Raw genomic sequence first — 17,393 nt, forward strand, 5'->3', positions numbered from 1 at the left:
TTATACCCTCCACCATAGTATGGAGGGTATATTAAGTTTGTCATTCAGTTTGTAACTCCTCGAAATATACATTTAAAATCCAACAAAGTATATATTCTTGATCAGCATACAATTATATGCCAATTTAGCGATGTCCATCCGTCTGTGGAAATCGCTCTAGCTTCCAAACGAATTGAAGTAAAATTTTACTGGAGTGTATATTACGTCTGCAGGACTTTTGGTATTGAAAATGGGCCATGTTGGTCCATGGTTTTTATAGCCCGCATATAACGGTACCTCCCGATATTTGGTATTTTGAAGATTTTAGCGACAATATTCATCAGAATTTATTCAAAGTTGGTATTTGAAGTTCGCAATGAATACTACAGTCTAAGACAGAAAATTGTCTGTGCAGGTCCACGCCTTGTTATAGCCCCCATATAACGGTACCTCCCGATATTCGGCATTTTGATGACTTTAGCTACATTATTCACCGATTTTTTTCTAAGTTTCGCATTTGAATATAGTAATGGCTTATGTCAATGTTACCTATGCAGGTCCATGTCGTCGTATTGGCCCTAATATAACGGCTACATTCGGTATTTCTAAGAATTTAACAGAATTTTTAACCGATTTTATTGTTTTTGAGAATTGCCAATTCGTTCCAAATGGTGCAGGTTATTTAAAGTTGGGCCTGCCGAACTTACAGTTATTTTACCTGTATTATATATTTTTTTTTCATTTCAAACTCTTGTATTTTCTTTTCAACTGTAGTGAATTTTAAGTTAAAAAACACAATTTTTTTAGCGGTTGATTTGCATTTAATTAACCAACAAGTAATGTACCTGCGACACAAATTCGTTTTAAATATTTGTTTCATGAATATTTTATCTTTTTCCACCATAATATGTGATACGTAATGACCATTTGTCTTTCCCGTCCACAAATATATCCTTTCCGATTTATTGAAGTAATATATATACATACTGCTAAAGATTCTCAAAAATGCACATCTTTACAATTTCATAGTACATTGTCTCAATGTCACAATTTCACAAATAAACCAACAATACACCGCATAGTATGGGGGAGGGTAACATCCTCAAAATATACATTTGAGACCCAACAAAGTATATATTCTTGATCAGCATAAAATTCCATGTCGATTTAGCGATGTCCATCCGTCTGTGGAAATCACTCTAGCCTCCTCAAATATCGGCCCGGGCGAACTTACAGCTTTTTACTTGCTCCATCATAATATATAATACGTAATGACCATTTGTCTTTCCCGTACACAAATAAATCTTTTCCGATTTATTGAGGTAATATATATACATACTGTTAAAGATTCTCAAAAATTCACATCTTTACAATTTCATAGTACATTGCCTCAATGTCACCATTTCACAAATACTCCAAAAATACACCGTTTTTATATCCTCCACCATAGTATGGAGGGTATATTAAGTTTGTCATTCAGTTTGTAACACCCAGAAATATACATTTTAAACCCAATAAAGTATATATATTCTTGATCAGCATACAATTATATGCCAATTTAGCGATGTCCATCCGTCTGGAAATCACTCTAGCTTCCAAACGAATTGAAGTAAAATTTTACTTAAGCCTGCAGGACTTTTGGTATTGAAAATGGGCCATGTCGGCCCATGGTTTTTATAGCCCGCAATAACGGTACCTCCCGATATTTGGTATTTTGAAGATTTTAGCGACAATATTCATCAGAATTTATTCAAAGTTGGTATTTGAAGTTCGCAATGAATACTACAGTCTAAGACAGAAAATTGTCTGTGCAGGTCCACTCCTTGTTGTAGCCCCCATATAACGGAACCTCCCGATATTCTGTATTTTTATGACTTTAGCTACATTATTCACCAATTTTTTTCTAAGTTTCGCATTTGAATATTGTAATGGCATTATGACAAAAGCTACCTATGCCGGTCCATGTCGTCGTATTGACTTAAATATAACGGCTGCATACGGTATTTCCAAGATTTTAACAGAATTTTTTATGCAACAACAAAATACTACGGTATCCCGAACAAACAAGCCACACTGTTCTATTAATAGACAAGGCACGGTCGACGAAAGGGTTTTTGTTGCAACAGACAAAACCAACTTATGCTACTTCGTTCAGGTTGAATGAAAGCATAACAAGTGGAGAAAGATGTAAATGTTTATAAGTGCGGTTGTAAGATTTAGAAGACTTCCCAAAAGAATTTTAGTTTTATTTAATTCTTTGGTTCCTCTTCTATTGAGCTTACGATCTCGTCACTTGGGTAGAAAAATGTTTTTTGTCATAGAAGTTATTTTTAAAATAACTTCTGGGGGGAATATCCCAGACAAAAAACAAGGGAAGTGATGAGGATTGGTGGCTCTTTCCGAAACCTAGGTATTTATCGTTCTCCACTAATAAACAAACGTTGTTTTTATAAAAACAACAATAAAAGGGATAAAGCCTGACCATTTTGCAACAACAAAAAAGTTTTCGAGAATTGCCAAATTCGTTTCAAATGGTGGAGGGTATTCAAAGTTCCGCCCGACCGAACATACAGCTTTTTTACTTGTTGTTATTTACATTCGAACTATTTCATATGTTGAATTGATTTAAAAGTAATTACATGAAAAACGATATGTTTAAGTATTTTGTATGTATAAATGCATGTAATGGTTTGGTTTTCTACAAAGATGTAGAAAACCTTTTTGAAAAATTATAAACGATCCGAAGATATATATTTTATGTTCGCTATAAAGATATCTAATTGCAACTATTTTTGCATGCTCAACCCATGGGTAAATAATTGTAAAGGCGATGTCTCAAAGTAATGTACGAACAAAACATTGTTTTTCCTTCAAACTGATGCTTAATTTTATAATGTAGCAAGTGAGCATTCAATGAAAGTTTGTTCTGACACTAATTCCAAGCTATTTAGACAACTGATATCAGCTACATTTGTCACGCCAATAAAGACGTTGAAACAATTCCTTCCAAAAGCAATTTGGACCTAAAATTAAAAACAAATTGTTTACTATAATCGTTTACTCAGGCAAACGTTAAAATGTGTTGAGTATCATCTTCAATCTGGCCTTTTACAGTTGGGACGTCGCCAGCATATACATACTATTACTTCACCATGAAGCTTTATTTTTGCGATATTATTTAAATAAATTGTGAACAATAAAGTACCAAAGACACTACCTTGGGGAAATTCGTACTTAATGCGACAAATCACATTCTTTTCTAAATCTAGGACATATATTTTGTGACATTGTTAAAATTGCCTTCTCATTCATTGTCGAAATATGAAATGAAGACTGAACTTGTGTTAATTTATTTCCGAGAGGAAACTGATTTTCTCTTTACTGTTTTTGCGGGGGCTCGAAAAAATGCACTAGCGGAAATTCGATGTTCTTACTTTGCGATTGTATTTTAACGCGATTGCAGGGTCCTATTTGGTTAGCTCCCCAAGATCAGAAATAAATTGGATCATCAGTAAAATGTTGTAGTTTTCATCAACAGAGAAACAAAATACCAAATAATAAGTTTGTGAAAAACTTCTTGTGACACTCTCAAAATACCTATAATTAGGGAGTACCATAATATAGGGCCCATATAATAGTGGTCCTAGATTCATATTTGTCTTTCCATTATTCTTAACATTTCACCAAACCCAAAATATTTGAGTGCCAAACACGTACCTTGAACAAAATGTCTGTGTCTCATCCAATACCTTCAATATAGAGTTATAGAGATATAAACTTCAAATTTACTTGCACATTAAAAATAACAAAAAGGTTAGAAGTAGTTAATAGGAACATACCTTCTATTCAAACAGGCATTTTTTTTCGTTTTGGAGCAAAACAGACTTATATTTTCCACGCGTATAGCGGATAGCCTCTGATGTCTACGTTTGTAAAATTCTTGCTCATCGACGGTCCAAACAGCACCCTTCAAATTTTCTATTCTTTTAAAGCATTTATGGAGTGAAAGATTGTGTCTTACGGCATTCTGGAAAATAATGTTAAAATAAATATATTTCACGTGTCATAAGCTTAATGTAACTGTAGTCACGCAAAATGCTAAGCTATAACATATATACCGAACATTCCAGATCCGCGTAGTAGGCTCGTAGTTTTAGTGCTTGATGTATATTATTAGGAACGTTAAGTTACTCACATAAATTGCAATGTTATGATTGTATATTTGAAAAACTTTAAAGATTATTGAATTTTCCAATAAAGATTTTCTAGACCAAAATAAACAATCATTTCAAATAACATAGTTTAACATAGTTGTAAAGTAGAATAGAGTCCAATCTCCCTCTTCGATTGTCAACTCTATCCCTTTTTCTGTGAAAAAAGAAAGAACAACCTTATTCTTTGGATGTAGTTTCAATTCTGATTTTATTTCTAAAATATGTTGCTTACGTACTACTGAAACTAATCTAGCTTAACCTAGTCGCAGCCACACAATTGTTCTTATCTATGGAGAACATTGCAGGGCTGCTTGACATCTCATTCAAGTGGTCTTGTGCATCTACTGAGCGCATTGATATCTGTGCGTGTGGGTCATAACCTTTATTATCTCACACATTATCGTATGCGTCAGCACACAAGATCACCGAATTGTTCACATGTGGTATTTTATGGCGGCTGGGAAATATGTAATTTTAGAGTATTTATTGTTTATTGCTAGATTTTGCCAGCGCCTCAACCGCACTCAAAAGTATGTACAAAGTATTTTGTACAGTCTCCCGGGCGGCTTAAATCCCTATATTTTAGTGGACTGTATTAGAAATTAAATGGGTGTAGAACAGGACTTGTACAAGTTCCTATACGGTCGAAAGGACTTGTAGGGATTCTAATTCTACTGAGTAGATTTAGAATCGAAGATTATTGTTGAACAGGACGGACAACAATATAAATTTGCAAACTACGACAACACAACAAGTATTCTGACGATACTTACGTTTGTTGTCTGCAAATAAAACACAAAGAAATAAACTTTTAAATTCAAACGTATGACGCTGGCGGTCAATTTATTCGTAATTTAATAGATCTGGCGATCGACACTTTTATTTCTTTTTACTTCAAGAAGAAGAGTGGTAGGTTTTTTATTGTTGGTGGTGATGGGACCTCATCGATTAATTATTTATCCAGGTCGATGAGGTCCATTTCGATATCATCATCCAAGGGGTTGGGAAGATTCCCAACATGCCGGGCCCCTTGCACTGGTGCAACTGATAGTGCAGTCGCTATCCTCTCCAGCACATCTAAAACCCTATCCAATCTAACAGGTTGTTGTTGAGCTTCCGAAATGTTGTGATCTTGCTCAGTTTGTTGTTGCTGATTTTTATTCTCTTTTTTGGATAGTTGACTTTTTGAATGTGGATTTTTGTTGGCTGTCTGTTCTTTGCCTCGATTTTGCTGCATTTGGCCTTGTTGCTGAATCTTTTTAGCTTGGTTTTGCAGAACCCTCGCCTTCTTCTGGAGTTTTTTGGCTTCCTGTTGAAGTCTTTTTGCTTCTTGTTGTGAAGTTGAATTTCTTATCTGCTCTGGTGTATAATTTCTTTGCAGACCACTTAGTATTTGTTGTTGTTGTCGGCGTTGTGCGTCCCTTTGATTGGCGTATGGATGAAATTTTGTTGCCGGTAAGTTTCCAATTATGAAGTTATTGCCACGTTCTATTTTTGTTGGTTGCGATGAATGGTGAAGCAGAGTGTTGTGCCGAGCACCACACAGTCTACAATTGCCTGGCCATAAACAATTGCGGACAAAATGATTTTGCCCCAAGCAATTAATGCAGTACTTTCGGGATAGTACTACGCTCTCTCTCTGCTCCACAGACATCATCTTGAAGGCTGCGCAAAATCTCAATGGATGCATGCCAAAGCACACCCTGCATTGTTCCATTTGGCCCATATTCATGATTATACAACTGTAATTAATGTAAAGAGAGAAGACAATACAGACGAAAAGGGTGCCATTTAAGGCATGACATGTTAGTCAGAGTTATATCTTTTCGAAACACACACACTACTTTCTACTAACAACCACTGACTGGAAGTACACACAATTTAACAATTGGACGAGATATTATACCTGTTGTAGTTTTTACATCAACTACTCTTACGTGGTCATCATGTCCCTTATATACTTTTAAAACTCGTCCCATCTTCCAGTCATTCGATGGCAAAAGTTCATCTTTTATCAAAACCATGTCGTTTTCCTTCAGACTCCGTTGGGGATACTGCCATTTATATCGCTTATGCAGCTCTTGAATATATTCATTTTTCCATCTCTTGCTGAACATGTGGTGAAGAGCTTTAATCTTTTCCCACCGATTTATAAGTGATAAATCTTCCGTTGGCATTTCTGGAGCAAATATCAGTGACCCTCCTCTCAGAAAGTGCGCTGGTGTTAAAGCTTCCAAATCCTCTGGATCTTCAGATAACGGTGTTAACGGTCTCGTATTTAAGACACTTTCAATTCTGACTAAAATCGTTGAAAATTCCTCAAAATTGAATTTTCTATCTTTCATTATCTTTTGGAAATGAGATTTAAAACTTTTAACACCTGCTTCCCATAATCCTCCCATATGTGGAGCACTGGGAGGGATAAATTTCCATTCGAAGCCATTGACTATGTACTTTTCACATACTTCTTTGGAGCATTTTTTAAGAAATTCTTGATATTCTCTCATAAGTATACTATTCGCCCCCACAAAATTTGTTCCATTATCAGACATTAAACATCTGGGCAAACCTCGTCTACCTATGAATCTCGCAAATGTCGCAAGAAAAGCATCACTTGTTAATGCTGAACAAGCTTCGAGGTGAATCGCCTTTGTCGAAAAGCATACAAATATACAAACATATGACTTTTGGTAAGGGGAATTTCTTAAAGAACCTGCCTTAATCTGAAATGGGCCTGCGAAATCTGCTCCCACATATGTAAAAGGAAGAGTGAAAGACGTTCGTTCCAAAGGTAGTGCTGCCATTATCTGTGATTTAACCTTATGTTTATATCTTGTACAAATCAAGCACTCATGAACAATTTTCTTTATTGTCCGTCTTAAACTTGGAATGTAAAACTGGCTTCGAACGGTTGACATCATTAACGATATGTCTGCGTGCAGCATAGTTTTATGGATGAATTCTAAAAATATTTTACAGAAATGCGACGAATTTGGCAATATTATTGGGAATCGTTCATCATAGGAAATGTTAGCGTTCGCTAATCGACCATTCACTCTTATTATGCCATCTTTATCCAAAAACGGATTTAGTGCGCGCAATGTGCTTTGACGTGAAATGTCTTTCGAATTGCTTAAATCATTATACTCTTGCGGATAATGAAACATTTGGGTTGTTCGGACAAGAACCAATTTTGCATGATTTAACTCATCGCGTGACAGAATCTTACCATTTGACAACTCAGACTTTTCATTTTTTTCTTTACGCTTTTTCATACGAAATATGTATCCTACTACCCACAATGCTTTGTTGTAAGAAGAAAACTTGTTTATTATCAAATTATCTTTATCAATAATTGGTGCACAATGAACAACTATTTTTCGTTGTTCTGGTGGATCTTGTAGAATTATACTTGATTTTGGCCAATTATTTTCAGTACTAAGTAACCATATTGGACCATTCCACCATAGCGAATTACTACATAAATCTTCAGTACTGGAACCTCTAGTTCCAAGATCTGCTGGATTACACTTTGTAGAAACGTGTCTCCATTTACCATTTTCAACATTCTGAAATATTAATGCAGTTCTGTTTGCAACATACGTATTCCATGTGGATGGATGTTTTTGCAACCATCCCAATACAATTGTTGAATCTGTCCATAAATGAACAGAATAATTTTTAATAGTCAAATTTGAGACAACATATTTTACCAAAGATGAGAGCAATACGGCACCACAAAGCTCTAGTCTTGGTAAACTTATTTTTTTCAATGGCGCAACTTTGCTCTTGGCCATCAATAATTTTACAGTTGTGCTGTTCTCTGTATTCATACGAATATATATTGTAGCACAATAGGCTTTCTCAGATGCATCACAAAAACCATGTATTTGAATTGTGCCCTCTAGGCAAAAATTAATCCATCTTGGGATTTGTATTGAATCAATTTTTGAAAATTGTTCCACAAAATTTTTCCATTTAATCAATGTGGATGATGACACTTTATCATCCCAATTAATGCCTTCTAACCAAAGGTCTTGCAACAAAATTTTAGCTTGTACGATTAAAGGCGTTAACCACCCTGCTGGGTCAAATAATTTTGAAACTGTTGACAAGATTTTCCTTTTAGTTATTTGGCCAGTCACCTCTAGTGACTTCATACTATAAGAAAATGAGTCGGTAATGGCATTCCACCGAATACCTAATGTTTTTGTTGAACTCATATCTTCAATTCTCAAAAATTCTTCATTTAATAAATCCTCTGATCGGACGTTTGAAAGCAAACTCGGATGATTTGCCGTTATCTTTTTTAACGGAAATCCTGCCGAATGCAATGTATCAATTAGTTGTTTTTGCGCCTCTAGCGCTGAAGCAATAGTATGACCTCCAGTCAAAACATCATCTACATATAGCTCGTTTTTTATTATTTTAGACGCAATTGGACTTTTTTCACTTGACTCTTCTGCCAATTGCAACAATGTGCGAATCGCCAAATAAGGAGCACAATTTATACCAAAGGTAACTGTGCATAACTCATAATCTTTAACTTCTTCATTAACGTCTTTCCTGAATAATATTCTTTGATACTGCCGATCAGAAGGATGCACATAGATCTGTCGGTACATTTTCTCAATGTCACCGTTAAACACATACTTATACAAGCGCCAATTTAAAATTACAGATACTAAATCATTTTGTAATATTGGCCCTGTATGCAAAACATCATTTAAGGAATACGAGCTTTTCGTTTTACTCGATCCATTAAAGACCACTCTCACTTTTGTGCTAGTACTTTCTGGTCGAAAGACAGCATGGTGTGGTAAATAATATGAATAATATTTTCCATCGTTACAAATTTCTTTTGAATTGGTAGGCTTCATGTGTCCTAATGACAAATACTCATTCAAAACATCATTATACGATTTTTCTACTTCTTTATTTTTCCTCAATTTTGCTTCCATATGCTCATATTGCCTCTTTGCTTTAAATCTGGACGAATCTAAATATTTTTTATTGGGAAATTCATCTTTAAATGGTAATTTTACAACGAACTTTCCATCTGAACGACGGTAAGTCGTATTTGCGTAAAATTCCTCACAATAGTTGTCCGATTCTGTAGCAATTGGAACGTTATTGACTTCTTCTTGTTCCCAGAATTTCTTTAAGGCGGAACTAATGTCATCTTCGCTATGTTCTTCTACTTCTACTGAAGCTAAACAAATTTCATTTGATTTTATTGGCCCATAGATGTACCAACCATAAATGGAATTTTGAGCTACCATGTTTCCCAATATGTTCTTCTTAACACCTTCCAATATTATTTGTGGGATAACATCGCTCCCAATTAGCATATCTACTTGGGCAGAAATCATAAACCCAGGATCTGCTAATTTTAATTCTTTTATACTTCCTAAGTCCGAAATTGATACTGTTTGTGTCGGCAACAAACTCGTTAAATTTTGAACAATTAATGCTTCAGTTTCAATTTCGTTGTTGATTGTGTCTGAACACAGCGTCAGCATACATTTTTTATTGGAGTTTGCAACGACTGTTCCACTCAGACCACTTATTTTAAAATTTGCCTTTTCTGTGCAAAGTCCAATTCTTTTTACAATTTTCTGGGTTATAAATGTTCGCTTAGAAGCAGAGTCAATGAGCGCTCTAACAGTAAATAGTTCCCCAGCATGTTTAACTTTTACTAATGCTGTTGGCAACATAATGTCATCATGACACACTGAAACATGTGTTTCCACATTGGAAGCTTGAACTATCGAACTAGATGAACAAGGCATTTCATCAATAGTATTGTCAGTGGTAACAAGAGTATTTGTTTGACGCCCATTTGCTGAACGGACAGGTGCTTGGTTATCCCTTGTTACATTTCTTGGTTGTATAGATCTCTCCTGCCCATTACTTTGTAGGTGCAATTTAGTATGATGTTTCTTTTTGCAAAACATACACCTATGCACACTCACGCATTCCTGCGAAATATGTCCACTTGTTAGACAATTATTACACAACCTCTTTTCTCTTGCGAACTCTATTCTCTGATTAACAGTCATATTATTAAATCTCATACAATTTTTCAAAATATGGTTCTTATAACACATGACACATCTGTTTGATTGTGTCAAATGAGCATTTTGATGCGATATATGATCATTGCTAAATGAAGTTGAAGCTGTTTGACTTCTGAGACCATCTATTCGCTCTAGAACCCGATGTCTGTTCTTAAGAAAATCTTCCATTTGCGACCATTTGGGTAGCTCTGAATGTGATTCGAGTGATTGTTCCCATAGGGTCAGCGTATCAACCGGAAGCTTAGTTGAACATAAATATATTAAAATTGGATCCCATTGATCCACCTTTACACTATGAGCTCTCAATATAGCCAAGCAGTCACTAACTGTCGATTGAATTCTTTTAATATCTTTGCTAGATTCAACCGTTGCTGCAGAAAGATTGAATAATATCTTCAGTTGGTTATCAACTAGTACCCTAACATTTTCGTATCGCACCGATAATGCTTCCCATGCTAACGAAAAATTTTGATCAGATAAAGGGTACCGATCTACAATTCTACCAGCCTCACCTTTAGTTTTATTACGCAAATGATAAAGCTTTTGCGCTGGTGTGAGTCTGGGATGATTTCCATAAATAGCCGTAAACATATCTCTAAATGTTGGCCATTCTTCATAACTTCCGTAGAAGTCTTGAGTGTCACAAGGTGGCACTTTAATACAAATCTCAGACATATCAAACGTTGTACCCGGAGGATAAACAGCTGAGCTGTGAAACAACGATGGATTTGTAACTTCGCCTCTAGCGTTATTACTTTGGCTCTGCGCCTTTCGATTTTTTAATATTTCCAATAATGTAGCTTTAGTCACTTGGTAATTATCTCTGACTGACTCATAATATTTTTTTACCTTTATTTTATATTGTTTATCTTCCTCATCTTCTGTGCCCGCAAAAAATACACTCTCAAACGCACTACGTAAATTTTGCCAATCTTCATCAAGCGATTCTAATTTTGTTTCTATTAAAGAATCGCTTAAATCCTTTTCTGGCATATTTCTCAATTTTTTGCATTCTTCCAAAAGGTTGTCCGCTTCATACTCGAACTTAGCACAACTTACTGACTCCATATTTGATTATTTTATTTTTTTTTTCAAAATGTTATCTAAATTTTTTTTTATTTATGAATTTTATTAATTTATTAGTATTTATTTTTTAAACGTTTTATGATAGTTATATCGTATTTGCTTATACTTGTTATTATTTATATTACACTTTCAAACTTTAACGTTCAATTTATTTACTAATTAATAAATAAATGAAGTTATTCCACATAGATTTCTAAATGTTTGAAGTATAATAATATTTGTTTCTCAATAAATATTTAATATATAAAAATTTATTGAAAAATTATTAATATGTTTTAAATTTTGTTTTTAATTAAATATATATTTTTTTTTTATTTTTAATTTATTATTTTTATTGTATTTATTCTTGTATTTTATTGTTATTATTAGTTTTATTTCTATTCAATATCAATTTATGATACGTTCAGTACTTGTGCTACGTTAAGATACGTTTACGACAACCTTTCGTTACGTTTCACTAACTTGCTCACTTTTCCTGAACACTTCCTAAAATAATCGATGGTCAGTATGACAGCTGACAGATGTAAACAACAAGGAACAGGTGATAATGACTTGTTCGATGTTGTAAAATGGCAGATGATCAAAACAAAGAGCAAATGCCAAAATGATGGAAAAAATAAATGGAGTGAGAGTGATCTTTATAAATGTGTTAGTTTATATGTGTTATTTTAAAGCGGAACACCGCTATCAAAGTATTTCACAAATTACTTCAATTTGTTGTATGTATTAGTGACAACAAACAACACAAAGCCGCCACTTTCAAATGCAAATTACAAAACAACAACACTTCTCACTACTTTACAATTAATTTTAAATTATTATTTTTTTTTATGATTTTGTTGGCAAATCAGCCGATTCTTATTTTTTTTGGACTCGAAGGACCATGTACAAGTTCCTATACGGTCGAAAGGACTTGTAGGGATTCTAATTCTACTGAGTAGATTTAGAATCGAAGATTATTGTTGAACAGGACGGACAACAATATAAATTTGCAAACTACGACAACACAACAAGTATTCTGACGATACTTACGTTTGTTGTCTGCAAATAAAACACAAAGAAATAAACTTTTAAATTCAAACGTATGACGCTGGCGGTCAATTTATTCGTAATTTAATAGATCTGGCGATCGACACTTTTATTTCTTTTTACTTCAAGAAGAAGAGTGGTAGGTTTTTTATTGTTGGTGGTGATGGGACCTCATCGATTAATTATTTATCCAGGTCGATGAGGTCCATTTCGATATCATCATCCAAGGGGTTGGGAAGATTCCCAACAGGACTATATAAAAAATATTTACAAAACAAAACTTTGCTGTGAAAAAGATCTGCCAATAGAACTTGAGTCGAACCTGGAGAGTTTCTAGTGTATAATTCGCATATGCTAATTTGCAATAAGTTCGAAATATATACTACTTTCCAGAGAATGGCCCTTGTAAGCCATCATCCACACCAAATATGCCTGATGAGCCGCTTAACCAACGGCGAAACGCGTCGCATAGTGGTGAGTGTGTGATAGTGTCTATCTGGCTTTCCTTTTCACTGCAAATTTCAGATCATTAAGCTCGTCTCGAAAGAGAAAACAAACACATAAATCATAAAAACATATGATCTTCGCCTTAACAAGGCAAAACTCAAAAATTCAGCCGAGCCTGGCTGTGGGATTTGAACCGCGGACCTCGGTGTGCAGCCAACTAGAAGTTGTCGTCTCTACGTTCAGAGCCATTAACCCGTCTTCCTAAAGCAGCACTAAAACAAGTGTATGCATTGGAAGCAATGTAGTTGTTGTGGACAAAAAATCCATCACTACAAAAACAAAACTTTGCTGTGAAAAAGATCTGCCAATAGAACTTGAGTCGAACCTGGAGAGTTTCTAGTGTATAATTCGCATATGCTAATTTGCAATAAGTTCGAAATATATACTACTTTCCAGAGAATGGCCCTTGTAAGCCATCATCCACACCAAATATGCCTGATGAGCCGCTTAACCAACGGCGAAACGCGTCGCATAGTGGTGAGTGTGTGATAGTGTCTATCTGGCTTTCCTTTTCACTGCAAATTTCAGATCATTAAGCTCGTCTCGAAAGAGAAAACCAACACAAAAATATTTAGATTTAAAACTAATTATACTATACTATACTATACTATACTATACTATACTATACTATACTATACTATACTATACTATACTATACTATACTATATAAATTATCCTAGGTGACCGCTTGCAGGAAACGGCTCCACTTTTCTATCCAGCCTCTCTTGCCGATACCACCACCTTTATCTGCCGGCTTCATTTTCCATGCTACCGAATTAGTAGTCCATCGCTGCAGACCGTCATTACTCACGTAGCAAATGATTGCTATTGGCTTTATTGTAAGCTCCGATTCGCTATCTTCCATTCTCACGGCCATTGTTGATTTGCTCTTGATTTCTGCAAGGCAATACCCTCCAGGGGGCGGAACCAAAGAGCTTTGTTCTGCTTTTCCCACTTCGTCGATCCATTCCCCGCATCCGCCGAACATGTTGGAGCCTTCTGTATATGAATCCATTTGTTCTTCATCGAATGTTTCATTTCTCAGGGCGGATTCTTGTTCTTCTTTCCGTTCCTCGAAATGAGGACTTACTTCTAAGCAGGGAATCTGCTTTAGTTGAACAGCATCATGTTCTATTCTTAAATTTTCCACTTGTTTAGACAGGTCATCTCTCTCAACTTCGACGACTTGCCTTTCCTCTTGTTCCGTGTCTTTTTTACTTTTGCTGGATCGCTGCATTAGGAACATCTGCTCAATTTCTTCCATAATCGACTTCACTTGCTCCTGCTGCTGCTGCAGCAGCACCTTCTGGATCGCCCGAAAATGTTGTAGCATTGTTGCTGTCAGGATGCCAGGATTTTCGAGCTCTATGCCTCCTGACGCTGTTGTATTTTCTAGCTCCTCTTCTTGGAACTTTTGATTTTGGAACTCCTTTTCCATTTTTTGCTTTTATATACATATATTTTTTTTATATTTTGCTTCTTCGTTTTTTTTTTTTACTGCCTTCTTGGCTTTTTTTCATTTATTTATTATTATTTTTTTTTAATTTATTTATTTTTAATTGGGACTTTTGATGTCCTCTTTTCAAAATTGCATGTTTTTTTTCTTTTTGGGACTTTATTGTCCTCTTTTAGTTATTATTTTTATTTTAATTTGCCCCGTGGGTCTTTTTTGTTTTTGTTTTTTTCTTGCTCCTATGGCGTATTTTGTAATTTTTGCCCGTTGGGTCTTTTTTTATTTTTGCCTTTATAGCTTTTTTATTTTTGCACTATGGCTTTTTCATATAATTTTGTCCCTTCGACTATCTTTTAAAATGCCCTACGGTCTTACATTTAAAATGTCTCAGCGGACTTTTTGGTAGCAGTTCTCCTCCTTTTTGAAGAACAGCTACTTCTTTTTTGACTTTTCTGAGTTTCTTACCACTGGTGGGGGATAACTCAAACCAATTTTATTTTAGGTCGTCGATTCTTAATTTTTCGAAGGACCAATGAGTGAGAAGAGAAAACCAACCGAATGGTTAGGCTGTTGATTCAATTCTGATTTTATTTCTAAAATATGTTGCTTACGTACTACTGAAACTAATCTAGCTTAACCTAGTCGCAGCCACACAATTGTTCTTATCTATGGAGAACATTGCAGGGCTGCTTGACATCTCATTCAAGTGGTCTTGTGCATCTACTGAGCGCATTGATATCTGTGCGTGTGGGTCATAACCTTTATTATCTCACACATTATCGTATGCGTCAGCACACAAGATCACCGAATTGTTCACATGTGGTATTTTATGGCGGCTGGGAAATATGTAATTTTAGAATATTTATTGTTTATTGCTAGATTTTCCCAGCGCCTCAACCGCACTCAAAAGTATGTACAAAGTATTTTGTACAATAGTAGTCTCTTTTGTACGTTTTTAGGCTTCTGATCATACTTCAGCTACAATTTTCAATGTAAAGCTTTTAGTCTTAGAAAGAACTTTGCGATGTTTTTAATCAAACCGGATTGGATCTTAAATTCGTTATGCGTTATTTCTGTCCACCTCATAATTGAGGACATAAGGATTTCAAGAATTTATAAGGTGGGGTACATTATATACCTAAAAATCTGATATTTAAATTATTATGTATATCAAATGATTATATACTTAAAAAAATTGCGATAAAGGTCCACTATTTTAAATTTCAGTGATTTTTGTCTGCCTATTGTTCTCATTGCAGGCAAACTGACCATATGAAAGTAGTAGCTTCATATTTCGGTATAAATAAATTGAAATGAAGTGATAAAAACATTTAGAACAGAAGTAACAATTACCATCACATTATGCAACAACTTGATTTTCTAATTTTTTCATCACATTCAAAAGAAAGTTTCACAAAATGAACGATTCTATAGTCAACTTGATAAAATGTCACCCAAATTAATAAATAACAAAAATCAAAAAATATTATAAAGCTAAGCATTTTATGCGATTTTCTAAATGTTATCCTTTTTTTGCAAATGGCCACGAATTATAGACGTCAGTTTTGCAGTTATTGAGTTGTAGGCATAGTCACTTTCACTTTCTTTTATATATAGATACACAGAAAAGATTTTTTGCAACACAATCGTTTTTATATAATTTCCATTTTCGGTATACTGAACTTATTTAGAACTTTTCGTATCCTTTCAGTATGCGCATTTCAAGCGCTGTTTCGTACATCACTATGCTTAAACGACCAAAACGGTATGCACTCTCTTAAGAACAATGGTACAAAATTGACTAACCATTTGTACTTTTCGCGTTCTTTTAGTACAACATTTCTCGTATTTCTAAAATATGTTGCTTACGTACTACTGAAACTAATCTAGCTTAACCTAGTCGCAGCCACACAATTGTTCTTATCTATGGAGAACATTGCAGGGCTGCTTGACATCTCATTCAAGTGGTCTTGTGCATCTACTGAGCGCATTGATATCTGTGCGTGTGGGTCATAACCTTTATTATCTCACACATTATCGTATGCGTCAGCACACAAGATCACCGAATTGTTCACATGTGGTATTTTATGGCGGCTGGGAAATATGTAATTTTAGAGTATTTATTGTTTATTGCTAGATTTTGCCAGCGCCTCAACCGCACTCAAAAGTATGTACAAAGTATTTTGTACAGTCTCCCGGGCGGCTTAAATCCCTATATTTTAGTGGACTGTATTAGAAATTAAATGGGTGTAGAACAGGACTATATAAAAAATATTTACAAAACAAAACTTTGCTGTGAAAAAGATCTGCCAATAGAACTTGAGTCGAACCTGGAGAGTTTCTAGTGTATAATTCGCATATGCTAATTTGCAATAAGTTCGAAATATATACTACTTTCCAGAGAATGGCCCTTGTAAGCCATCATCCACACCAAATATGCCTGATGAGCCGCTTAACCAACGGCGAAACGCGTCGCATAGTGGTGAGTGTGTGATAGTGTCTATCTGGCTTTCCTTTTCACTGCAAATTTCAGATCATTAAGCTCGTCTCGAAAGAGAAAACAAACACATAAATCATAAAAACATATGATCTTCGCCTTAACAAGGCAAAACTCAAAAATTCAGCCGAGCCTGGCTGTGGGATTTGAACCGCGGACCTCGGTGTGCAGCCAACTAGAAGTTGTCGTCTCTACGTTCAGAGCCATTAACCCGTCTTCCTAAAGCAGCACTAAAACAAGTGTATGCATTGGAAGCAATGTAGTTGTTGTGGACAAAAAATCCATCACTACAAAAACAAAACTTTGCTGTGAAAAAGATCTGCCAATAGAACTTGAGTCGAACCTGGAGAGTTTCTAGTGTATAATTCGCATATGCTAATTTGCAATAAGTTCGAAATATATACTACTTTCCAGAGAATGGCCCTTGTAAGCCATCATCCACACCAAATATGCCTGATGAGCCGCTTAACCAACGGCGAAACGCGTCGCATAGTGGTGAGTGTGTGATAGTGTCTATCTGGCTTTCCTTTTCACTGCAAATTTCAGAT

Source organism: Musca domestica, unplaced genomic scaffold (genome assembly GCF_030504385.1).
Source record: "Musca domestica strain aabys unplaced genomic scaffold, Musca_domestica.polishedcontigs.V.1.1 30, whole genome shotgun sequence".
Taxonomy (NCBI): domain Eukaryota; kingdom Metazoa; phylum Arthropoda; class Insecta; order Diptera; family Muscidae; genus Musca; species Musca domestica.